A 26,302-nucleotide genomic window follows, 5' to 3' on the forward strand; every position below is an offset into this window, starting at 1 on the left:
CCTAAGAGAAATCCCAGAATAGCTGGCCTGGCACAACAAATTGCCAGGATTCACACTAGGAGACATGGGCTCTGCGCCTGCTGCACAGGAACTCGTGATCTTGAGGAGCCACCGAACTTCTCTGAAGCCTCACTTTTCATACTGTCACCCAGGAGTATAATAATGCTGCTTGCAATCCCACAGGACTAGACCAGGACCAGGAGAAAGAACAGCTCTCAGGACACCATCTGAATATTCCTCGTTAATGCCTATGTTCACAAGTAAGAGAAGCTGAGCATGGAATGCATAAAGGGGTATCCGTGCTCTGTCTAAAGGTTCTTGCGTCAATCTGCTGGAATTGGGCCTCCAAGAATTTACTTTTCCAAGCTGCTCGCCACGGGAAATAGATGTAACTCTTTTAGCCCTACATGATATGGCCAAAGCAATAAAAACACAACTGGCTTTTCGATTTTTTTTTTAAACAGGCATTCCCAAAGCAATCTTATATAAATGGATCTGAAACATACGGCAGAGATGAAGGCTCTGAGTAGAGAGATGGAACCCAACCAGAGTCCTGTGTGGGTCATGGGCAAAGAATGCCAAAACCTTGGCCTGCTGCCCCCTGAGCTCCATGAATCTAAGACTTCAGCATAAAACTTCCTCTTTCAGAATCCGTTAAGTCTGATCATTTAGACACAGCCTCAGCTGACCTTGTTGCTGGTGAAATGCTGTCTGGCTTAGAGGGAAGGACACGTGGTACACAGGCAAGCATGCTAGCTGGGTGGCCTGAAGAACTGCTTCACTCCCGACCCCACCACTTTGTAACCTTGGACAAGGCACCTTCCTTCAGCAACTTCAATGGTCGTCCTTGTACGATGACTGTTTTGGACAAGAGGCTTTTCCAGTGTCATCCGATTCTAGGACTCTGTGATTAGTCACTTCCTTTGGGAAGTTCTCCCAATCCTCAAAGAATGTTTATTGAATGGGACCGGTTATCTGTGAAATTAAAGCATGCTTAATCCACCAAAGGGAACAGACTGTTCTAGAGCACTTTGGAAGCACTCATTTCTATGCCCTGAGAAGTACAGGTCAATTTAGTTTTCATTCAGGTTGATTCACAGGGATTTTCATCTGTTTATAGTTGGTTTGAGGTATCTAACAATTCTACATAACAAATAGTACCATCATTATAAAGAGCAGTTTGGGGCATCCACAATGTGCTGGACTCCATGCCAACGGGCTGTGTGTACCACAAGGGAGTGATGTAGGTTCATCATATGGAAAGCTGCAGCTAAGAGAGGCTAAGTAACTTGCCCAAGGTGACACAGTGAGTGGTAGAGCAAAGGGTCTAAAACTCCATTCACTATGGTGGCATCTGGGACTAACTTATCCTTTAGTAAACAAACCCCTGTTAATGAGTATGCTATCTGTCTTTTCTTGCAGTGTACATTAACTTAAAAAAAAAAAACTAACTTTATTGGGGATCCCTGGGTGGCTCAGCGGTTTAGTGCCTGCCTTCTGCCCAGGGCGTGACCCTGGAGACCCAGGATCGAGTCCCACATCAGGTTCCCACCATGCGGCCTGCTTCTCCCTCTGCCTGTGTCTCTGCCTCTCTCTCTCTGTGTCTCTCATGAATGAATAAATAAAATCTTTAAAAAAAAAACTTCATTGAGCTATAATTGATGTACAAAACCGTGCATGTTTAAATTGTACATGATGAGTTTGAATCATCAGCATACAACTGTGAGAATATCACTACGATCAAGACAGTGAACAGATCTATCACCCCCATACACACCAAACTTTCCCATACCCTCCTTCTGCCCTCACCTCTCCAGACAACTACTTATCTGCTATCTATCACAATATATCACTTGGCATTGTTGTAGAATTTTATGTAAATGGAATCAGACAGCACATATTCTGTTTTTGGTCTGGCTTTTTCCACTCATTATAATTATTTTGAGAGTGACCCATGTTGTTGGGTCTATCAAGAATCCTTTCCTTTTTAATTTTCAGGTAGTGTTCCATTGCAGGGTATACCACATTTCTTTTACCCATTCACCCGTTGATGGGCATTTAGATCATTTATAGCTTTTGGCTGTTACCAGTGAAGTCTTTGTGAACATTCTTGTATAGGTCTTTATATGGAAACATGCTTTCATTTCTCTGGGGTGAGTCTCTTGGAGTGGAATGGATGGTTCATAATCTAGGGTGTGTATTTAACTTTTTCAGAAGCTGCCAAATTCTGCTCCAAAGTAGTAGTAGCATTTTACATTTCTGTTGCCCCAAATCCTCACCAATACTCAACATAATCAGTCTTTTTATTTTTAGGCACTAAAGGGTATTTGAAGTCACATCTTACTATACTTTTAATTTTCATTTCCCCAACAAAAGCATCCTTTTGTTGCCTATTTTTTCTTTGCGTCTTTAAGTAGGACATGAAAATTTCATAAAAATAATAGTGCCGGTTACCACTTATTAAATTGTTGCCCTCCTGTGTGACAGATAGGATGCTGTGAATTTTATATCCATATCCTGTCACATTCATAGTGACCTAACGAGGATGGCATTAAGATCCAGTTCTATAGATGGGACACTGAGACTCTATGAACTCAGTTGATTTGCCCCATGTCACAGCTGGTTAGCGGCAGGGCCAGGTCCCATTCTAGGCCTCTGCTCTATATCCAGAAGGGCATGGGTGTGCACCCTGCCGCTGCCACTGCTCTTGAGCAAGGCTTGCATTTTATATCCTAGGCACTAGCAAAACGAGCATAACCAAACCACAGCAGCAACAACAACAAGACAGACACTTCAGACAAATGCAACATTGACACTTTCTTGCCACTCAGACAGTCATTCCTATTTGCTAGGGACACAGGACAGTTTAGCCAAGATACACTGTGGCTGAGGCCCTGATCAATATATCAATACTGCATAACATTAAAAGCAAAACAGATATCTGGAAAGTAGTTAACTAAGAGCCTCAAATCCAAAGGCTGGCACAAGAATGTCAACGTTTATGATGTACTGAAGAAATCATTTAAAAGAACTTTATTTTTGCTCTTTAAAGGCAAATGTATCTCCAGATTTTGACTCTTATGCAAGCGATGGAAGTGCGTCTGGAGTTTTCTTTAGCCCAGGGATTAAATTCTAGCGTTAAGGTGCAAGGGCAAGCTGAACAGCCATGAGCAGGCCAGCAGCCGCTCTGGGGTGTCAGCGGCTCCTACGGGGCTGTTCCCTAATACACCCTCTACCACCGGGATGCTGTTAATCTGTACCTACTCGCAGGAAACAACAAACCCAAGAGTGACAACAAATATGACAAAATAATGAGGCGAGCTCTACCTAAAGTAGAAGACATTTCAAGTCTGCATTTTGATTTAAAATCTTGGCTTTGAACTATGGTGTTTAAATTCCATGACTACAGAATTATGCAGCCCTTCGAAGAACAGTATTCATGCCTCCCGCCATCCTGGATGATGCTCAACTCTCCTGCTGATCCTCACAATGTGACATCATCTATATGGAGTTGCCTTGAACCATCGGAATCAAGTCCAACCTCCCCAGTGGCCTTCCTTCTTCCTGAGGCCACCTCACTTTGCCCCACTTCCCTGGTGGATATCCTCTCCCAGAGCTTCTGTCCTTTTTCTTGTGTCCTCTCCTCTGCCTGAGGAATCTTTCCACATCCCCTCCCCATCCCCAATAGGAAAACTCCTCAAGTCTCAAAGTCCATTAAGAAGAAGGTCTCTTCTCTCCACATCCTTACTCTGTTGGTCCCAGACAGACATGGGCACCCCCAACCTGCACTCTCCTTGGCTGAGGCGGTTCCTTCTCCCACTGCATATGTCCCACAATGTCTACAGCTGCAATGGGCTCATCTGTTTTCTCCCACTCTCCCAGCACTGCCCAGGAGAAAGTGAACATACAGGGTCACCTGGGTGGTTCCATCAGGTAAGCATCTGGCAATTGATTTCGGCTTAGGTCATGATCTCAGGGTCGTGAGATCAAGGCGCGCCCCCCCCCCCCCCAGTGCTGGGTTCCACACTCAGCAGGGAGTCTGCTTGAGATTCTCTCCCTCTCCCTCTGCCCCTTCCCCCTGTTTACACTCTCTCTTTCTAAAATAAACAAAATCTTGTTTTAAAAAAGCAAACATCGGGCAGCCCCAGTGGCTCAGCGGTTTAGCGCCGTCTGCAGCCCAGGGTGTGATCCTGGAGACCCTGGATTGGGTCCCACGTCAGGCTCCCTGCATGGAGCCTGCTTCTCCCTCTGCCTGTGTCTCTGCCTCTCTCTCTCCTCTCTGTGTATTCTCATGAATAAATAAATAAAATATATTTTAAAAAATAAATGAAATAAATAAAAATAAAAAATAAAAAAGCAAACATCTAAATATGGTAAATACTTATGCATATTAAGTAATACAGTAATATAGACGGTATAATAAAATATAAATAAAATTGAAAGCTCTATTCTAGGCACGTTTTAAGGACCCAACAGCGGCATAAGACTAATGGCTACCCTATTGGAGAGCACACATATAGGACATCTCTATCACTGCAGAAGCTTCCACTGAAAAATATCAGTCTAGAATATCTCTTTGGAGAAGTCTTTTCAATGGTGGTAAACCTGCTTCTTTAAAGTGCGATCGATTTCCCTAAATAAGCAAAAGACACTGGGACTGCAATATGAGGAACATGGAAAACGTCACGTTGCAAGATGCCACTTCTCCCTGATGGGACACAGTCGGCCACATGGCTTATGAACTCGCTCTGAAGGTCAAAGCTGCCTCTTTCGAACCTCTGCCAATCTCTCCTCCCTCACAGCACTTCATTTCCCAATACAACGTCCTCTGCTTGAGTTCAACTGAAATAACTTGATTTCCCATGTCCCTATGTATCTGCAGATGCAATTTCCTCCACTTGGAAGTTCTCAACTGTTACCCTGCCTGTCTCTGATCATCCCACAACACAGCGCAAGCCCCACCTCCTCGGTGACACCTTCCCATGCACAGGTGGCCGACCCCCTGGGATGCCTCCCTCCATATTCACACACCTCTTCCATCACTCCTTCACACGGCTGTGTCTTCCAATGCACTGCAACCTCCTGCAGGCTGGGGTCATCGTGTCCCCTGACCTGGCCTACCCAGTGCCTGGAATACTGACTGGACAGTCTTGATAAATGTTAATTAAGAAATTCTGTGAATGAATGACTGCATTCCCAAACTCCCAAAAAGGAGTCCCAAAGAGGTGTCTAGCAATGGCACATCACCTGAATAAGTTGTGGTCCCTTGAGGTCCTGCCTAGAAGGAAGCCTAAGTCATTGGATTGCTGACAATCCAGGCCATATTTACCATAGGCTTAACTTATAAAGGTGTGTGAAGCACAAGATGAAAAGAAGCCTATGGAAAGCAGCTGGGCCATTACCCTGTCTTCAGGACACACATCTGTATCAGTCGGAAGAGCTAAAAACCTACCTGGCTTTTTAAAGAATCCGAAACCACCCTGGCAAGCCATGGCAATGTGGAATTAAGAACCAATGGCACCTCCCTCTCTGTGCTGAGTCATTGGCCTTTGTCTGCTCTGTGACTCACCCCACTGCTTATAAACCACCTGAGCCGCTGGGAACAAGGGAGCCGGGACACTTACGCCCACAGATACGCATTCTGCTCCCCTCGTCCATGTTCAGAATGGTACCCACAGCAACCACCACACAAAGGTAGCTGTGATCCCTCCTGCCTCATTATAAGACAACCGGGTCAACCCCTAGCTCTTTCCCCATTAGTCAGGGATAGGAGGTGGGTGAGACGGTAAAAGCCGGCTGGCAGTCAAGAAAACTGCGTTCTGGACTTGTGATGTGCTACAGGTTTTGCAGTGGGTTTAAATCCCACCGTATGGCCAGTTACCCACCATGGGCTGTGTCGCTGAACATTTCCCAATTCATCTCCTCAAGTGGAAACCATGGTAACGTCCCTCTCCTGGGTTGGTCGTAAGGAGGTGAGGAGATTAGGCTCTGCCACACAGTAGGGCTTCAAAACATTTTAGATAGGGCAGCCCGGGTGGCTCAGCAGTTTAGCACCGCCTTCAGCCCAGGGCGTGATCCTGGGGACCCGGGATCGAGTCCCGCGTCGGGCTCCCTGCATGGAGCCTGCTTCTCCCTTTGCCTGTGTCTCTGCCTCTCTCTTTCTCTCCTTGTGTTCTCATGAGTAAATAAATAAAATCTTAAAAAAACAAAACAAAACATGTTAGACACTATCCCTGTCTCCACGCCTCGGCCTGAAGGCCCATGAGATAACTAGTTTTGTGGGTTGAGGCAAGGCCTTTCTTTCTCTGAGTCCTCAGTTTCTCCAGCCACACAAGTGAGCTGAATTATCCCTTACTCAGTTTCCTTCCAAATCCAAGGTGTGGGAATTTGGGGTATGAGACCTCTTGAGTGATTGTGTGTGTGTATGTGCGCACGCGCGCGTGAGTGCACATGCATGCATATGAGAGAGAAGCAGAGAGAGAAAAAATATGAGAGAAGAGAAACCTTTTTTTTTTAGTTCCCTTAATGAAAGACAGATTTAAATATTTTGATTCCAAACCACGGTGTCCTCTTTGTTTCATATATGATTTCAAAAGCTTATCTTTGTCTTTTAGCTCTTTCAACAATGCAAATCCTCGCAATGCAAGGTAAAAAATTTTCTCCCTCCTGATGACTTAACATACAAGAAAATGTTAAATCCTTATTCTTTGTATTTAAATTCTTTGATGTTTCTAATAAAACAGGTTGGGAAAGGTTGGAACAGAGAGCCATTCTAGGAATCTGAGTGACTAATGCCTTAGAAGGATAACTGAGATACTCAGAATACCCAAGAAGTATAGCAGTCAGAGCCCAGGCAGTCTTCTGCTTTGACTTACCCCTCTAAGATAGGGACAGTGATCATAACCCTGCCAATTCAGTAACCCATGGAGTCAGCACTTCCTAAGCAGTTTATGAAACGATGCTGCTCGTTGGACATGTTCTGCAAACTTGGTTTTTACTCTCATGCTGGAAGTTTGGGAACTTGTATGCACTGTTTATGTCTCTTGGAGATTCACACCAGCATTAGCATAGGCTCTGAGAATTCCTGCAGTCCAAGAACACATTTAACTTGTCCGTTTTGGCAAATTTCAAATTCATTTGGACACAAACCATTTTTTTTTTGAGGTTCTTCTCCCCTGTGGGAAAAATAAATCTATGATGCCCTTCTATATGCCCTGATACCCACACATATATATGCAATATGGAAAAAAAAAAACTGCTTGAAACCCAGTTCTAGGAGCCAATGTGGGGCAGAGGGAACAGCGTGCACCCCAGAGTCAGATAAATGCAGGTTTAATCCTAATCCTACCAGCAGTGTAGCCTTAGGAATGTTACTTAACCTTCCAGAGCCTCAGTGTTGCATAAGTGAAAAGTGGGCTGACAGTGTCTATTTCCATAGTGTTTGTGTGTGCATTAGGTGAAACGAGGCATGCGTAGAAGCTTCTGGCACAAGGTTAGTATCTTTAAAATATGACTCTCCCTCCTCTCTCCTCTTCACAAAATCACAAGCTGAGACATTTGAAAACACCCTGGTCATTTTTTTAAATGCTCATAAAACTTTACATCAAATTATTTCCCATAAGAAGCCTTCTTGGAATGTCTTTCCATTACCTAGTCTGCAAGTTTTCATAAATAGAGTCATCTAGAAAAAACATGGCAAGGCTGCTTTAATACATATATGTGAAGGAGGCCTAGTATTTCATACAGCTCTGTGGGATTTAATATCAAGGAATTTGCCTGTGTCAAATATTACTTTATTTAACAGAATGTGATATCACTTGGTACAGTCATAAAAAGCATTGCTATCAAAATACAGCTGTTATTAACATTACTAACAACTGCTTTATCCCAGTGCATTTTATTGATATTGTAACGATGGGCACTTTTGAAATAAGTATTCCTGGCTGATTTTCAGAAGCCTATCTCTCAGCGAGTTCATACGATAATTCCACCAGGGTTTTCACAAGGTAGAATGAGGATTTTAAGATGCTTAGAAGCGAGTCATCTTGAGGTCACCAATAATTAAATGGGAGCTAAAGGAACAGAATATGGAAAATGTGTAATCCTCCTTGGCTCTGAAATAAAAACAGGTATCAGCGAGACATTGCCTCTGCAGGGAGACTTGATCTCAATCTACAGCAGGATTCCTTTCAAGCCTGGATGTCTAGTTCAAAATATCCATTAAAAGTCTATGATGGACTTTAATTATGAGAGGCAGATGATAAGAGTCTAGTTCACTCCCTCCCGTTGTCCAGGGTGGTTCAGAGCTGCCAATCATCACCCCCTTCAAAAAGGCCCAAAGTGCAGATACCACTTTAAAGAAATGGCTGGACTGTGAGGGAGGGGTCTCACCCTACAGGTGGTGCTGACAGAGTGGTGTCAAAATGCCTCAGGGCCTGCAAAGTGCACTCAAAAGACCTCTCACTAAAAGCAGTGACAGTCTTCCATTATTCCAATATAGAGCAGTTGGACTAAGAGACTCCTCATCCCTGCTTCTCATTTCTCTGCTTCTGAGCTCCTTCTTCCCACTTCCATTCACCCCCACCAAATGCACACACCATACACATGGTTTGGAGGTGATCTGATACTGTGTCTGGCAGGCCAACAGGAAGAGTTAGCCTATACACACACAAAAGAGGTAAAGGACAGAAGAGGAAAGAGTCCATCTCAGGAGAAGTACCAGCTATAGAGTCAGGAAGACCTGGGTTTAAATTCTGACTCCCTCACTTCCTGCTAGGGGTCTTAAGCAAGTGTCTCTGAGTCTCCATTTTCTGTCTGTAAAACAGAGCCCAGAATTCCTACCACCTAAGCTTAATACGAGGCCCCTAGTTCATAATAGGACACCTAATAAAGTCATTCCCCTGAAAAGAAAGCAGAAGCCCTGCAGCCAATGTTTGTCTGCCTCCACTGTTTCCTACATAACAACTCCCTCTGCCCCGAGAGAGAAACTTGCTGGAGAGGCCAGCTGAGAAAGAAAAATGTTCAATAATTCAGAAGCACTAACATCAAGTCTGATGTAGGTATAAAAATAGTTACAAAACACCACACTCCTCTTGTTTTCATTACAGCAACCTTGGCTCCCTGGGAGGAACAGGAGGAGCTGGGACTGGCCTGAGGCTGGGGCCGGGTCTGGGGCAGGGGAACTTCGACAGGCTTCTGTTTTGGCTCTTCCAATTATTCAGCTTTGTAAGGCAAGGCAGGAATTTGCTTGTCACCTCTATATTTTAAACCAGCCTTTGGATAGGCTGGTTTATTTTTGAATTGACAGTATGCTCAGCAGCGCTACAGGAGCAGAAAATTCTCGACATCCTGCCTTCTGACGAGACCAACTGGTGAGCTCTTCAAGGATGCTGGACTGGATTCCAAAGTTTAGGTTCAAAGCACCAGGCTGGTAGGCTGCCCTGAGCCCCATCAATCCCTCTAGGAGGCCCATGCCATTGGCCTGTGTCACCCAGAAGGACTATGTTACAGCTAAAAGCACAAATTCTGGGAAAAGAACAAGAAAGATCCAAATGGGAAGCTAACATTTGCCAAGTGTCTGTTATGTGCCAGGCACCCTGCCATGTACTTAACATCTAGTACCTTCTATAGCCCTCACAGCAAACCCCAAGTTAGTTGCAAGCCTCTCCATTTCACAGATGAGGAAACCAAGGCCCTGGGAAGTTAGGAGACACCCACCGCAGAGTTCCACCACGGAGTCGGGGCTCAGACTGAGACAGTCTGACTCCCGAGCCTGTGCTCTCTCCCCTCCACCCTCCGTAAGAGCGGAGTGTGCAGTACGAAAAGGTCTTCATGAAATATTCAGCTGCATTTGTAGCTCCTGTCATGTCGAAGCCAGATCTGAATGCTTACTCGGTGCATTTTTTTTCTTGCAAGGGAGCTGCAGGGAAACAAATTTCCAAGTCGTACTTAACAAGACAGGGAAGCAGGGCCTGTTGTTGGCGGGCTCCAGGTTCGGGGGCAGGTCTAGGCATGTGCCCAGAGCAGGAGGCACGGGGACAATCATGTTAGGGAGGCGAGAACCAAACCTACTGCTCCTAGGAGCCCAGGGTCTCAGAGAGTTTCCTTGGCCACCTTTATAGGAGAGCAGAGGAAGTGATCAGCAAGGGCGAGGAAGCCTGGAAGAGGAGAGGAAGGTTGCGTTCCTTGTCATTTCAGAAAACACAGTCTCATCCTTCAAGTCGGACCCCAAACGCTTCTTTCTTTTTGAAGCTTTCCTTGCCTGTCCCAGTCAACCTGGGTGCAGGCGGTCTTTCTCAGATGTTTCCACTCTGTGCCTGGCTCTGTGCTAGAAGCTCAGTTACTGCTACTCCACTGAAGTGGGAAAGCAGGTATTGTTACTCCTCATTCAAGAGAAAGGAACCAAGACTTAGAGCTTGTTTAATCTGCCAAAGGTCACAAGAGCTGGCACATGGTGGGTGTCAACCAAGGATGGACCCCACAATGATTATCTAGTCAATGGTGCCAAAACTGACCATGTCTACAGATGGTCCAGCCAGGATTTAAGGTCAGTCTTAAATTCAAGTCTGGTACTACCCTTAAACATATCCTAAGTAGCTTGAGGTCTTAGTGGACTCTCTTGCCCCTCTGTCCTGAATGATACCTACTCTGGGGCAGAGCTCACTCAGCAAACTCTTATTGACTGATTCATCAGTGTACTGTGTACTCAATAATGGTGCCAAGGATCGAGATGAGCAGCCCCACCCAAGGGAGCCAGCCATTCTATAACTGAATCTTTATTGTTTTTTTTTTTTTTTATAACTGAATCTTTAAAGAAGAGAGTGAGTCCAACTTCCCACTTCCTGGAGGAAGCTTCTCCCCAATACTCTGACGGTCCCTGCTTGCACACCTCCCATGATGGGGAGCTCACTCCCTCCACAGGCAGTATAGTACTTAGGAGAATTGTTCTTCCTGATGCTGAACTGAAGCCAGCTCTACACTCGGCTCTAGCTTCCCTCAGCCTCTGAAGCCCTTGAGGAAACACTGTTGGTTACATCTATGAAACAACCCCCCTGCTCATGTTTTCCTGACTCCTGGAATAGTGAAGTAGAACACAGACTTAGGGCCAGAAAGATCCCAATTCAAATCCTGCCTCCACTGCTCACATAGTTAGTTGGTGATGGAGCCTTACAAGTTGGCCTGGCAGAGTGGCTATAGTCAGCACACAGTAGGCAGCTCAGTACATAGTGGGGATCAAATGGCCTACTTAGCTGGCAGGGTCTGTTCACAGGGACTTAGTTCTTCTGATGTCAGCTCTGTGACATCTGCTGCCCTTCCCTACATCACATACTCTCTTTGGCCTCTGCCGGCCTGTCTCTGGGGTCCACTTCTGAACAAGTGAATTTAATTCTCTATTATTAAGGAGATGGGAAACTGAGACGGGTGACAACAACAAATCAAGAAATGACAACCATGGGAGTTACCATGGCAACAGTTTAACTTGAAAAGTTCCAAGAACGTAGTGTAAATTAGAGGCACGCACACACGCCTGAATGTGGGGGCCTCAGAAACCTGCTTTGATGCCTGAGACCATCACCCAAACTCCAGTATAGAATGAATTTCCCACCCTACTTCCCACCTTCAGGGGTAGGTCATGAGGCAAGTTCTCCTTCTAGGAACCTAAATTAATTCTTCCTACAAGGTATCATTCATCAGTGCAGGCAGGTGTCAAGAGAGGCAAAACATCTTCTATTAAAGTTTCGGCTGAAACAGACATCTGAAGATGGTGCACATCTCTCCTGCCAAAGAGCAGACTGGTTTTAAGGACTAAATGAGGTGGAACACCTGGGTGGCTCAGTCAGTGAAGCGTCTGCCTTCAGCTCAGGTCATGATCGTGGGATCAAGCCCCACAGACTCCCTGCTCAGTGAGGGGTCTGCTTCTCCCTCTCCCTCTGCCCCTCCTCCTACTTGTGCACTCTCTCTCTTGCTTGCTCTAATTAATAAATAAAATCTTAAAAAAAAAAAAGACTAAATGAGGTCATGTAAGCCAAATGCACACAATTCAACAAAGACTGAGAGCTTCTTATCAGCAAACACTGTTCTAGTAGGACTCGAAGTCACCTGCTTGAACAGTTACCTCTGTGAAAAAAAGGCAGAGATTGCTGCTCAGGGGAGATTTACAATAGTCCTGAGAGGTGAACCAGACAGACAATGGCCAGACCATATAGGAAAGCAGAACTCTAACCCCCAACCTCTGCAGCAACCAGCCCCAAACGATCAAGACTTGATCAACAACCTGCCAGCTTTTTACTGTTTTGCTCCACTTATATTTTAAAATTTAAACCCACTCAGAACCACTGTGAATGAGCAAAATATGCTTCCCAAACTAGTCACGCACAGCTCCCGGATTCTAGTTAGATCGCCTCCAGCTTCTTCCTCCCAATGGCCTCCAGTCCAAGCAGCCCAAAACCTTTATTTTTTTTCACTCGGAAACTTTCCCACCACTCTGCCTGTTCCTGAGTCTTACCAAAGATGATCAGCAAGTGATCATGGCTGACTCCCTTGTAGCCTCTGCTTGTTCTCATGAGTGGCCTTCATTTCCATAATCCATCAGTATAATACAGAAGCAAATTAGAGAGCATGCTCTGCTCTCCCACCTCCCCAACCCACCCCCATACTCAGGGTATTCATAACACAGCAGTCAGTGTAATCTTGTTAAAATGATGAAACATAGTATTTTTTTTAAGATTTTATTTATTTATTCAAATAAATAAAGAGAGGCAGAGACACAAGCAGAGGGAGAAGCCTCCATGCAGGGAGCCCGATGTGGGACTCGATCCTGGGACTCCAGGATCACGCCCTGAGCTGAAGGCAGACGCTTACCTGCTGAGCCACCCAGGCATCCCGAAACTAGTATGAAAGCCCACAGAGAGAAGAAAATATACAGCAGGTAAGAGAGGTCTAGAACACTGGGGGCAGGAAGGAGGGAGTTACCAACGCAATGGAATTGTCAGGGTGGGCCTTGTTGAAAAGATGATATTGGAGGAAAGACTTGGAGGTACCAAGCCATGTACATGTCCAGGGGAAGAATATTCCAGGCAGAAAGAACAGACTTGAGGCAGGACTGGGCCTGACTCGTTTCAACAAAGCAAGGTAAGGCCAGAGATGCAGGAGAGACTTGGCATTGAAGGAGGCCTTTACAGGTCATGTAAGGACATGAGGAGCCATTACTGAGTTCTGAACTGAGGAGCAATAGGTTCTGATGTGGGATCTTTACCAGGATCACCCCAGCCCCTGTGTTAAGAATAAACTGGAAAAAAAAAAAAAAAAAAGAATAAACTGCAAAGGGGCAGGGCAGAAGCAGGAGTGCACTGAGGGGCACGACTTTACCCATCCAGGTGAGAAATGGGGCTGTGACTAGGGTGGTGAAGTGCAGATGATGAAAACTGGTCAAGCTCTGGGTACAGTTTGATTATAAAGTTTGGGAGAGACTTGAGCAGATACCCTCTGCTCTATTTCCCTCTTTCCTTAAAAACAGAGATACCATTGCAGATCCAGGAAGCCAAATGAGGTCTGGGGCAAGCCCAGTGACCATCTCAACCCTGTGGTGCACTTCCATACACACTGGCCAGGGGCGGGTGCCAGTGGGGGTTGTCTGCTCTGACTCTCTCCAGTGATACCTGGCATTCGTGGCGAGGGACAACTGCCAACATAAAATGCAAGTGATGATCACTTCCTTGATCTAATTCCTACCACAGGGACAGGAACTTAAATTAGACTCAATCCTTCCACAGGGCCTTTAGCAACACCTATCAAAAGCCCTACAAAGCTGCATAACCTTTGACCTAGTAATTTCAGGTAAAGAAATTGGGCTGAAGAACATAAATAGGTACCAAAAAGCACTGATCTCAGCATTATTTACGGTGGTGATAAATGGAAAACAAAAACAGGAAATTGGTCAAATAAATAATGATATATCTTATAATGGACTACTACATAGCTATTCAAAGTCATGTTGGAGAGAAAATTCAGTGGTATAGGGAGAAGATCAAGCTATCGTAAGGTTACAAAACCATGTGTAAGATCAGCTCCAAATGGGTGGCAGGGAGGGGAAATGGGGGATGGGAAAAGTAGGCCTGTACATAGAAACAATAATGGAGAGAAAAACACAGTGTTAAAAGGAACTACCTCTCCACGACAGGATAATGGGTTGTTTTCATTTGTTCTCTGGGTTACACTAGGTTTTCTAAATTTTCTATTGTTTACATGTATTATTGGTGCAATCAGAAAAAACACATTAAAGAAAAACATGATAAATACTATAAAATTTTCAAGGTAATACTTATCTTAGTAATAAAAATTGCTACCTATTCTACAATGTGCCACAAGGCTTAATGAGTTTGAGAATATGAAAGAAGACAAGAGAAGTAGAGAAATATGTAATGGGGAAAAAAGACAGCCTCTTCAATAAATGGTATTGCAAAAACTGGACAGCCACATGCAAAAGAGTGAAACTGGACCATTTTCTTACACCACACACAAAAATAAACTCAAAATGGATTAAAGACCTACTTGTGAGACCTGAAACCATAAAATCCTAGAAGAGAGCACAGGCAGTAATTTCTCTGACACTGGCCATAATAACTTTTTTCTAGATAGGTCCCCCGAGGCAAGGGAGACCAAAGCAAAAATAAGCTATTGGGACTACATCAAAATAAAAAGCTTCTGCACAGTGAAGGAAACCATCAACAAAACTAAAAGACAACCTACAGAATGGGAGAAGACATTTGCAAATGACATATCTGATAAAGGGCTAGCATCCAAAATATATAAAGAACTGATACAACTCAACACCAAAAAAACAAACAAACAAATAATCCAATTAAAAAATGGTCAGAGGACATGGACAGACATTTCTCCAAAGACATACAAATGGCCAACAGACACATAAGAAGATGCTCAACACCACTCATCATCAGGGAGATACAAATCCAAACCACAATGAGCTATCACCTCACGCCGGTCAGAATGGCCAAATCGGAAACACAAGAAACAACAAGCATTGGCAAGAATGTGGAAAGAAGCCTGAAGAATACAGCAGAATACCTAGAACTGGAATCCTTCTGTGGCACCATGAGAATGACCACTGCTGAGTGTGTCTACTGTCAGTGCAGCTGCCACCAGTGAGGACTCCACCATGCTGACAAAGAGATGTGCAAAACCAACGGACTCTATCGCTCTGCGGCACTTCACATCTGCTACTCCCAAACGTGGAGAGATGAGAAGGAAGAGAAGGCAGTAGCAGGAAGAAAGATCAAATTTTGGAACCTATGGGACCTGAAGCAGTAGCATCAGCATCTCCTGGGAGCTTGTTAGAAATGCAGAATCCCAGGCTTCCCTCCTTCCACCCCCTGAATCAGAACCGGCACTTTAACAAGTCCTCAGGCAGTGTCTATCCACATTAAATTACAAAGTCGTCTCCAGAATACAGCACTCCCCCTTTGAGGTGAATTTGAAATGATCTTAAAAAAAAAAAAAAAAAAAAAAAGGCAGCAAGCAAATATTAATTATCTAGAAGATGTAAAATCACCCAAACCATCCAGAATTGCAGGGCTTCCAGGCCTTTGGGCAATGTCAAAACTCTGGCACCAATCCTGGAGAGCTACTACCATAGGATAAGGCTTTCATAGGGAGCAGAGACCAAATACTCCCTCTTCTACGCCAGGAATCCTGAGGCCTTGCTGGCTGGGTGGAGGTTGTGTGTGAATGGTTAACAGGGCTTTGCCCAGAAGTGTACATAAAAGGAGTAAAACCAGGTCAAAGGAATATCACAATATCTCTAGGCAAAGCCTAGCTAGGCCTTTTCAGCACTCAGAATGCAACTGCATCAAAATGAGGAAACAGGCTGAATGAGAAGGCCACACTTTTCTGACCCAGATGCCCCAGTTTGCCAGGAGGCAGGGAGACAATGAGAAAGAAGCCTTGATTACTATATCTGTAGTCCCATGGCTCAAATAAATTAGGTCACCTTCTTCATAAATTACTCAATATGGGATCCCTTTATGCTTCTTTGAAGAAGGGAGGGAAGGAACATTTAATGAGGCTCTACCTTATGCACCATTTCTCAATCCTGGCTGTAACTTCGCATCACCTGGGCCCCAGCTCCAGCTGTTATAGAGCACTCTGGGGTGGGGCTAGGGCACTGGTGTTTGGTAAGAGCTTCCAAGTGATGCTAATGCAGAACCAGGGTTGGGATCCACTGTATTGGGCACTGGGCTCCAACTCAAAGTCTAGCAGCTGACAGCAGCTCAGAGAAGCAGATAGGAATCATCATGAACAAGCTGGTGCCGAGTGACAAAGGGTCAGAGCTGGAATCAGAACCAGGATATACCAGTCTAAATCTAGAGCATTTTGGTTTTTCTATAGACACCTCGTTTTTTCAAAAGGCAGGGATGCCAGAGATCCTCTCAGAGTCTGACCTGCCAAAACCGTAAAATCTGAAGGAGGGCTCCTTCAGACCCTCTCAGTCTCCCCTCCATAGCATTGTCCACCACTGACCTGTGTTGACAGTATAGTCAAGGCTCTGGAAACAAAAACCAAGAGGACCAGGAGCTGAGTGGGTGAGGAGGTCACAGGAAAAATAGCAAAGCCAAGAGCTACCAGTCACAAAGAGATATTGCCTGTTAGGCACTGTGCAAATTACTCCAAGAATCCCACACCAACTCATTTTATAAATGAAAAACTCATGGAAGCTCAGAGAATCTAAGTAACTTGTTTAAATTCATGCAGCTACCAGATGACAAAGCAGAGAATTCAAGCCCAAGTCTGCTGGCATTTTCCTGTCTTATATGGCCTTAGGAAGCACTTAATCAAGTATATGGGAGGACCTTCCCGGGTGGAGAAAAAGGGCCCCATGACTTAGCTGTCCCGAAATAAGTTACTTCAAAGGTTCTGGAAATAATGATGCTGATTCAACAATGACAAGGTCTCACAAAACTGCCACGGACATTCTTTCATGACAATTCTGCCACCAACCCTCACAAACCCTCATCATTATCCCCATTTTATGTATATGGAATCTAAGCCTCGGAGATAGGAAATAACTTGCCTAAGGTCCCACAAAGTGTGGGCTGTCCACAAATGGGGTACCTCTTTCATTCTGCCAACATGTGAAGTGTGGCAGATCTTTGGTGGCAGAAAGTCTCCAGGGCCAAGGATCTTATATACTTCCCAGGAAATGGTTCTGGGGTGAGCATCCCTGCCTCTGTTACTAGGCAGCTCGTGGCTATTTTTTTAGTCAAGCAGGTCTTTGTTATAATCATTCAACGTACCAAAAAGGAATCTCTGTCTTATTTGTTCCTTGAAAGGGATGAGTGCATGGCTGGGAAATGCTGAAGCGCTTACACAGCATGAGGATGAAGCACATCCAGGGAAACCAAGGAAAGGAGCTGGTGAGCCTGTACCAAAGAAGGCCTGAGACTCCACAGCAGCCAGACTGGGTCCACCGCCAGCTCTGCCATTCATAAATCCATGTGACAGAGCCCGTGTCATGTGCCCACCAGACGCCCCATTCCTCCCTCTGGAAAGTGGGGATTCTGCTGATTTCACGAGTTTGCTGGGGAATAAATTAGCTTATGTTCTAGACTGCACTGTGCACCAGGCCCTGAAGTCATTTGCGTCTTTATTTACCTGTGTGTGCCAGATGTTCTACTGAAGTGAACACTTAATCCTCACAGCCATGTGATAGGAGATGGGATCTACTGCTTTCCCGATTTTATAGAGGAGAACGTGGAGGCACAGAAGGGTTGCTCAAGGTCATACAGTAAGGAAATGAAGGTCAGGGTCTGAGCCTAGGTCTTGCAGGCTTCAAAGCTGATGTTCTTCCCAAGACTCCATGCTGCTCAGTCTGAGTCACCTCAGGGTGCACGGTCAAATGGGACTTAAATGGCCATAAAGAGGAATTAAGGTTGGACATTAGGAAGTACATCCTTGCCTTGAAGGTCTACAAACACAAATGGATCAACTAGAAATTCCAAAATTGCTACAAAGGGTAGCTTAAGAGAAGCAGGGAGTCTCTGACCACACAATATAGCAGAAAGAGGACAGAGCTGGAATGCTCGGGGCACCGGGTTGCCAAACTTTATAGATTGGTTCAGTTAAAAAAAAAAAAAAAAAAAGGTAAAAAAATTAAAAAAAAATTAGAAGAAAAAGCTAAAACAATGGTCTCAAGACAATCAAAAATACTATTAATACACAGGTTATTACTTTTAATACTTTGTCTATATCTTTTTAGTCCCACTTCAATGAATGCCTGCTTTAAAAAACATATTTGGGATTTTAAGAGTACAGCATTATTTCTTTAAAACATAATTTTATTTTAGCATTTTGCTGTCACAAAAACACATGTTTGAAAATGACATTTAATCTTTACATAATATCCCACTGTTTGGCTGCCATATTTTACTTGTCCGATCCAATTGTTTATCTTTTTTTTTTTTTCACTATTATAAATAACACGGCAATGAACATTTTTATTCTGACATCTTTTCTGCCCATCTCTGATTATTTTCTTTGGCTAGATTCCTAGAATTGGAATACTGAGCTAAAGGGAACAAGTGTTTCTAGGACTACTGACAGTTATTGCCAAATTGCTTTCCTAAAAGGGTATATTAATTTGCATTTCCACCAGCAGCAAAGGCGAGTACCTGTCTCCCAGCACCCTCTCCAGAATCTAGCATCATCTTAGAAATAATCTTGGCTAATAAGAGAAGTGAAAAATAGTAGCATGAGTCTGCAAAGAGACATAGAATGTTTGATAACCTACCTCATCAGTCTGTGGCTCAACCAGGATTTGAATTTAGGACACTCAGCTCCAGGAGCCAGGTCCCTAACCACTACTGGGGTACTCATTACTCAGCCACAGCTTGGGCTATACGATTGTCACATGTCAGCTATTGTTTTAGGGAATTTTACATGAGAGTTCTACATGGGCAGAGATCTTTACATTAGTCTTTCATTATCCTGAGCTACTAGACCAACACTACACAATAGAACTTTCTGCAATTACATATCTGCACCGTCTGATATGATAGCCACTATCCTCTATTGAGCACTGGGAATCTGGAGAGTGTGATTGAGGAAATGAATTATTAATTTTATTTAATTTTAATTAAATTTAATTTAAATTGTGACTAGTGACTACCACACTGCACAGTGCAGCTCTGGAATATCTAGAGCATCACCCAATAAATATTTATTAAGTGATAAACTTGTCTAAGCTCTTAATTCCACCTCTCTCTACCGTAAGTCCTGCAAGGCAAAAGTTTGCCACTTCCATCCTCATCTCCATGTGCCCATTTGTTCTCTCAGATGCAGGTTTAATGCCATTTATCTGCCATGTGGGGGTGATGTGAAGATCACCCAATTAATGTTTGCAAAGAGCTGCATTGCTGACTGGTTCTCAGAATAACTGCACATTAAGAAAACATTTAAATGAACAATTCTCATCCACAGGCCAGAGGAGGGCTGAGTTTATTCAGTAAAGAGCTAGTTTTTCTGACTCACTCTGAACTAGATCCTTCCACTGTGGACCTCATCAATACACACTCCTTTCATCTGCAAGGTTCCACCAATCAGAAGATACTGAAAAGTACCTTCACAATGGTTTTGATGTCACAGTTTGATGAGTAAATTAATAATACAAACAAGACTGGGGAGGGCGGATATCTAACCAACTTGAACAAATTATTTTTAAGCTCTTAAGCACTTTCATTGCTTGCATGATAATGAAGCAAATTTTTAAATGTCTTCATCCACTCTCAAAGTAGACCTGGTAAAAAGACTTCTAAAGAAAAACACTTTACTAAGCACTCACTTATAATTACATGGCATTCCAGAAAGTTATAAAGTTGCTATTCTAGAAGAAACAAGGGTTTTGGAGCCAGAGAGGCCTATGATCCAATGCTAGTCCTAGGTGGACGACCCTAGGCAAATCGCTTGCCTTACTGAGTCTCAGTGTCCTCACCTAGAGCATGGGAGTAACAGCAGCTACCTACCACACAGAAGGCACTCAGCATGTGTTTGATGGACTCTTGCCCCATCCTTTTACCACCTCGACAACCACTGGATGAAAGAACTGTGTCCCTCCCTACTCTGCCTGCTGAAAGATGCCAATCCTCAAAATCCAAAATGGTTAATACTTAATAGTGCCAATCTATAAACATAAGACAGCTTCTCTTGACATCTGGTGGTCATTATTACCACTTTCTGAAATAATGTCAGATAGGAAGTAGCTAGAAACCTGGCTACTACTGAAAGTGGGGACCAGGGACAAGCATCATGGCATCCTTTTGGAGCTTATCAGAAATGCAGACTCTGGTCCCTCTTCCTATCTACTGAATCGGAACCTGAACTTTAACAAGACTCTTGGGTGATGTACACACATATTAAAAGTTTGAGAAGTACTACCTTACAAAACACAAATCCACACTCCCCTCACAACCTAATTTCATAGTGAGGGAAACTGATTCCAAGAATGGGTAAGTGTCTTACCCTAAGCCATAATGTGTTAGCTGCAACCCTTTTGCTTGACTTCAAGGGGTTCAAAGACCAGACTTTTAGAATCGACAATCATTCCACGGCAGGAAATTCAGCTCTTTAAAAGAAAACATTCTTAAAACCTAATGTTCTTGAGGATTATAATGATATATCAGTTGAATCTAAGGATCATTCCCACTGTGGGCGCAAGCAATAAGCTACCGCCCAGTCCACAAAGCAAACGCAAGACTCAGGAGGACAGGCACTGCACAACTGCTTTTGAGATCCTGCTACATTTATGTCCTGTTTCCTTTTTTATTTTCCAAATAAAAGAAAGGCCCTGATTTGATGTTCAGAACATGACAAAGGACAAAAAAGGTTCCATTGCCTTCCCTAGTGAAACTGGAGAGGTGTCAGTATCAAAGGCAGCATCTAAACACTTGTCAGAATTCAGAGTCTGCGACCAGTGGAGTGGGTTTCCTCCATGGTGACCACACCACGGAACAAGGCTGAGGTGACCTCTCTCTGATCTAAAGGAACTCCTGATGTCTCCTGCTGAGTACGGGGACACCTTAGAAATGGGAGGACTGGATTTCCCCCCGTGGCTCCACTGAATTCTTTGTCAGATGACGAGTCATCTAACCACAGGGAACAAATCTTTTCTGGGTCACAGAAATTTGACACGTGAAAGCAAGACTGACAAATACACCCTTTCATTGAACTGGCCCATACTAGGATGGACAGATATGTGCAACTATTTCCACTTTGGAAACAGCATGTAGGCACATTAATTTAATTTTTTACTGTGCCCAGGCACCATGAAGAAAGACAGTTGGGCGGATTTTTCAGCAAAATGCCCTGCAGTGGGTGGGGATAAGCTTGCTGTGGGTAGTCCCAATTGTTTCCTTTGTCAGATTTCCTAGGCGGCCATTCCAAGGCCTCTGAGCCAAAGGAAAAGGGATGGGGGAAGGGCAGGGAGGGGTGAAATCCACGGCCTGAGCAAATGCTAGACACATACACTTCTCTGAGGAACTGTTTGTCATTCACTGTGGAGCCAGCCCCACCTACAATACAGAGGAACATATTTACATATTTCAACTCCATTGCTGGCTGAAGCGCTACAGAAAGTGATGATTCGTAAACAGCCAGGGAAGAAAAATGTTCTCCAGAAAGGATTTGCCTATCACTTCAGCAGAACAGCTCAAAGTTATGCAAATCCCTGGCTTGAGGTTTGATTGTCACCCTCACCTCCCTCTACTACCCAGGCTCCCAAGCCTATAAGGGATTGCAAAGTAAACAGCCATATTCTGGTTTAAAAGACAAAGTAGAAATCACTAGAAGCCTACTGCTTCTCGTGTGTGACAGAAGCCTTAGCATGGCATATGCCTGTGACCCTGCAATCCTACTTTCTAGGAATTTATCTTCAGGAAATAATAAAATTACACAGTGTGTACAAGGGTGGTTACTGCAGCTTTGTTTCAATCAAAAAAGAACAACTAAAAATAAGCAAGAAGTCAAAAAATTTCAGTGCTGTTTAAATAAATTATGGCACATTAAAACACTGAGGTTCTATGTAGCCATTAAATATGTCGCCATAGGGAGAAATGTCATAACATGGAAAGACTTATCATTAAATGAAAATACATATTCAGTATATTACGACCATGATCTCATCTTTTTACATGCATAAAGTCACAAGTTACAACTCAAAATGTGGTGAAACTTATTTTCTGCTTTCTCCTTATTGCCTTACCGTGCAACTGTGAATATATATATATGTATATATATTATCAAAGTATATATATATATATCTATATATATATCTATATATATATACTTTGATAATTAGAAGACAATAAAAGTTTAAGAACTGTAACAAACTAATAAGTATATAAGGCCCAGAGGACCTGAAGATGTAAGACTCTACACTTAACACTGTTTCATTAGAAGCTTTTCTTATGAAAAACTATACATTCAGGGATCCATAATATGCTGGACATCCTGGGAACTGGGGCACATGTCACTTTCAAAGTGGCCTCCATAGCAGTCTGTCAGTGCAGAGAAAAAGATAGAGTGATTCAGCTTTCAGCTACAATAAGCCAGCCTGATAAACCATGTAAGAAGGCAGGTAAAAATCGGTCTCTCAGATCTAGAATTGACGTTGATTTACCCCGCTAGGCTCTTGGAATCAAATCTGCAAGGAGGTGATTTAAATCCCATTGTTCTTTTGTTTCCCGTTTGAGATTTATGGATGTGGGAGATGGGGACAGGAACAGTGGCCAGCTGGAGATCCAGGCAGAGTGGCTGGTTATTGGAACTGGCTAGGGGGCTGAGTACCCAGGTGAGGATCTAAACCAGGTGATATTCAATCTCATTTTCTTCAACCCCTCTGAGTTAAAGAGTGTAAGAGGGCATCTTACTTGAGTCCCTTGCTTGTGGTGTCCGGCAGTCTTTGTCTTAAATTCCTAATCACCCTCTTTCCCATATTTTTAACTCTTGATCTGGAAATATCAGGTTATGTAACATGCCAATCTGCACAAGGATATAATTCTGTCATAAAAAGGGATTCAATGAGGGAGAAATTCTAACAAAACTGGAAATGACTTTTCTAAGAAAAGAGAAGATATTTTTGTTTCAAGCACTTGGGCTGTTTTTAAATAGACTGTAGATGCTGGTACTTTTTGGGCTGTTGATTTTCCTGCCCAACCCCCACCCAACAAGTGCACAGAGCTGGAAAGGGATGAAGGAAGCGCAAGGGAATGATCCTCAGTGACGTTTTGTGACACTAATCCTTGTTTTGTCGTAAACTAGAGAATATCTTCCCATTTACAGGAGAGAACAGAAGTTCCAAAGCTAACTTGCCTAAGGCCACATCGCCATGATTTCTACCCAGTAAATAAAGGAGTTAAAGTTACACCCCATCAATTTAGTCCCGCAAAACCAGGTAGGGTCAAAGAGATTATACCACAGAGAGTCCGATCCATCGGGGGAGAGCCCTTGGAGATCCAAATCGCCCACTACTGCAATAGCCGACCTCCCACTGCAACACCTGTTCGGTGGGGAGCTCACTACCTCATATTCCAGATTATTTCCTTCGCTGCAGAGCTGCCCTCTGATGACACTCCTTTCGGTTGCTCCCTGGATCCCCCGCCCCGCAGGGACCAAGGCTAACCCTCCCCCACCTCCACAGTCCAGTAGGGCGGTTTGCAGGCTTGGGGCCCCCATTCTACCCTCCATCCCCGCATAGGAAGCTGGCAGACGGATCCAAGAAATCTCTCAAACCGATGCCCTCCATCCCTGACAACTTCCCCACCCTCCGAAGACGGTGAATTCACACGCCAACCCCCACTCCGCTCCCGCTCACTTAAACACACAAGCTGGGAGTAACCCCTTCCCTGGATCAGCCCCCTAAAGCCCCCTAAAGCCGCGGGACCCTCTACGTCCTAAGTTCTGCCTGGACAAGCTCGGGGCGTTCACCGGGCCCGGCCGCACGCCAGGCTCCGCGGGGGCTGCGCTCGTTCGCCCCGGGAAGCCCGCTCAGACCGGCCCAGTCCGCGCCGTGGACCGACGCGCATCACCACCGTCCCCAGGAGGGCGGGTTCTCCCACCACGCCTCACATCGCCCACAAAGGGGGGGGGGGGGTTCCATCTCTGCGCGAAGCCGGGCCTCGCCGCTCGCCCCGCTTGCAGGCTCCCTCGCGCTCGCGCGCTCCCCCTCACCCCACGCGCGCGCACACACACGCGCACACACGCGCGCGCACACAAACTTGCTTCCACCACCACCTGTGAAAACATCCCTCCTAACTTCGGCGAGGGGAGCTCCGGGGCTAGCGGCGCGGCGGAGCGGCGGGAGCGCGGCGGGAGCGCGGCGGGGAGGGGAGGGGAGGGGAGGGCCGGGCCGGGCCGGGCCGGGGGCGGGGCGGGGGGCGCCGCGGGGCGGGGGCTCGGGTTTCCCGCGCTGGCCCCGCCCACCCGGCGGCCCGGCTCGGCGGACTGCGGCGCTGCTCGGCCCTCCCGGGAGCTCCGGGGCGGGGGCCCCGCAGAGGACGGCGGAGAGCGCAGGGGGCTCGGCCCGCGCCGCCGCCCCGAGACGCCGCGGGGAGGCCGAGCAGCGCGAGTGCGCGGGGAAACAGGTTGCCGCCGCGCCCCGCCCCGCCCCGCCGGATTCCCGCCCTGGCCCGGCGCCCCCCGCCCCCGCCCCCGCCCCCGCGGACCCGCGCGGCCCGCCCGGAGCCTCCCCGGCCGCCGGGCCACAGGCGCCTTCGGCAAGGTCACGGCGCGGCCGGCCGGCACCTGGGGAGTCTCCCGCGGCGGAGCGCGGGCTTGGCAGGCAGTCGCATTGTTAAGGATCATGGCAGCGGCAGGAAATCCGACCGGCCCCGCAGGTCTGCGCAGGGAGGATTTATTTTGCAGCGCGGGACACACTCAGACAGCCCCAGCCCCGGGATTTCAGGGAAGGGGATGCAGGGTTTCGGGACGGAGCAATGTGGCAAAAACAAAACCCTGCCCCCACCCGGGCACACCCCCGCCTCCGGCCTGCGGGGTGGGGGGCGGGGGCGGGGCGGGGCGAGGGAGTTCAGCGCCCCTGAGCCTCAGACTTCAGCGTTCCGCACGCCTCTAGCGCTCGGGTGCCTTATCCCTCTACAGGCGAAAAAAAACCCACAACGATTTTAAAGCACTTCCACTACTGTGGTTCCTCTGTCAAAGCCCATCGACACGCTACAGGCTGCGGCAGCTCTGAGAAGCAGTCGCCACAGAAGCAAACTGCAGTCCGCGTAGGAGCGCAGCGAGGGGGCGGAAGCCCTGCAGCGCACTCCTCCCCATCCTACCCCAGGGGCGCCCAGCCTGCCCGGGAAGCCAGCATCGGGTGCCCAGGGGCGGCCAAGCCTGGCGGAGGCCAGCACTCTCCCTCCTAACCCCCGCCAGAGCGGGTCCGGACGGCTGGCAGGCTTGGCATCTCCAAGGTGAACCAAACAGCTCAGGCAGGTTCCTAAACACAGGAAGGACAGGCGCTGGGTGTGAACGACGGGTTGGAGGAGATCAGGGGGGCAGAGAAGCGAGGCTTCGGGATTCCCCGGGAGGCAAAGTTAGTTTCCTGAAAGAGCATCCCCTGCAAGGTCTCCCAACGCCTCCCGAGGCAGGCTCGGGCTCTGGGGACTCCATGGGCCCTGGGTTCTGACTGGCTTTTTCTCTCTGACCAATCCCGGAGCCTCTACTCAATTCCCAGCTCAATAACCGGTTCTTTGGGGACAGTAGGATCAGCACCCAACGCGACCCAGGAAGTGGGCGCCGTGGTGCTGCCAGGTGTCTCCCTGCTCCCCGGCCCCGGTCCCGGGATGGGTGCGCCCCGGTACTTACATTCCCCACGCAGGCAAACTTTCAGTCTTGCCTCTCGCGAACGCGGTGCTCGCACTACGGCGCTGGGTAATCACTGAGCCCGTTTATATAATTGCCGGCGATGCCGCGCGGCGGATCCCGCGTGCACGGCCGCACAGCTCAGCACTTGGGCACCCTCTCGCCCCCGCACTCGAATCCCAAGCGTGCCCGCCGCCGCCTTCCACAAAGCAGCAAGGCGATCGCGTGGACTCGTCACATCCAAGGGTGCACGCAGGGTCTACCAAAAGCCGGGCTACTTTAATGCGCCCCTTGCGCGGCAATGGTGGCTTACGGATAACTGCATTTCTACAAACGTCGTCAGGGCTGGGGGTGGGTGGGAAGGAGACAGAGAAACGGACCGGGGTGGGGGGAGGTTGGCACGGCTGTGAAGAGGGCTCTTTACCCAACCCAG

The 26,302-nt window shown here is 46.4% G+C and overlaps 1 protein-coding gene across 5 annotated transcripts in view; it reads right to left on the minus strand.

Annotated features, from left to right (window-relative positions):
• The window catches only part of TENM4 (teneurin transmembrane protein 4), a 2,813,748-nt gene that overhangs the window by 706,826 nt on the left and 2,080,620 nt on the right, over window positions 1-26,302 (minus strand). Inside the window, exon 1 of one of the 5 annotated variants that reach the window (XM_072794813.1) lies at window positions 25,873-25,943. The exons of the other annotated variants lie outside the window; for them this stretch is intronic. The gene's annotated coding sequence lies outside the window, so the exon portion shown is untranslated. Of the gene's footprint in view, window positions 1-25,872; window positions 25,944-26,302 lie in introns of those variants that run through there. 5 annotated transcript variants of the gene reach the window in all.

The sequence above is a fragment of the Canis lupus genome, chromosome 23 (assembly GCF_048164855.1).
Source record: "Canis lupus baileyi chromosome 23, mCanLup2.hap1, whole genome shotgun sequence".
Lineage (NCBI taxonomy): Eukaryota > Metazoa > Chordata > Mammalia > Carnivora > Canidae > Canis > Canis lupus.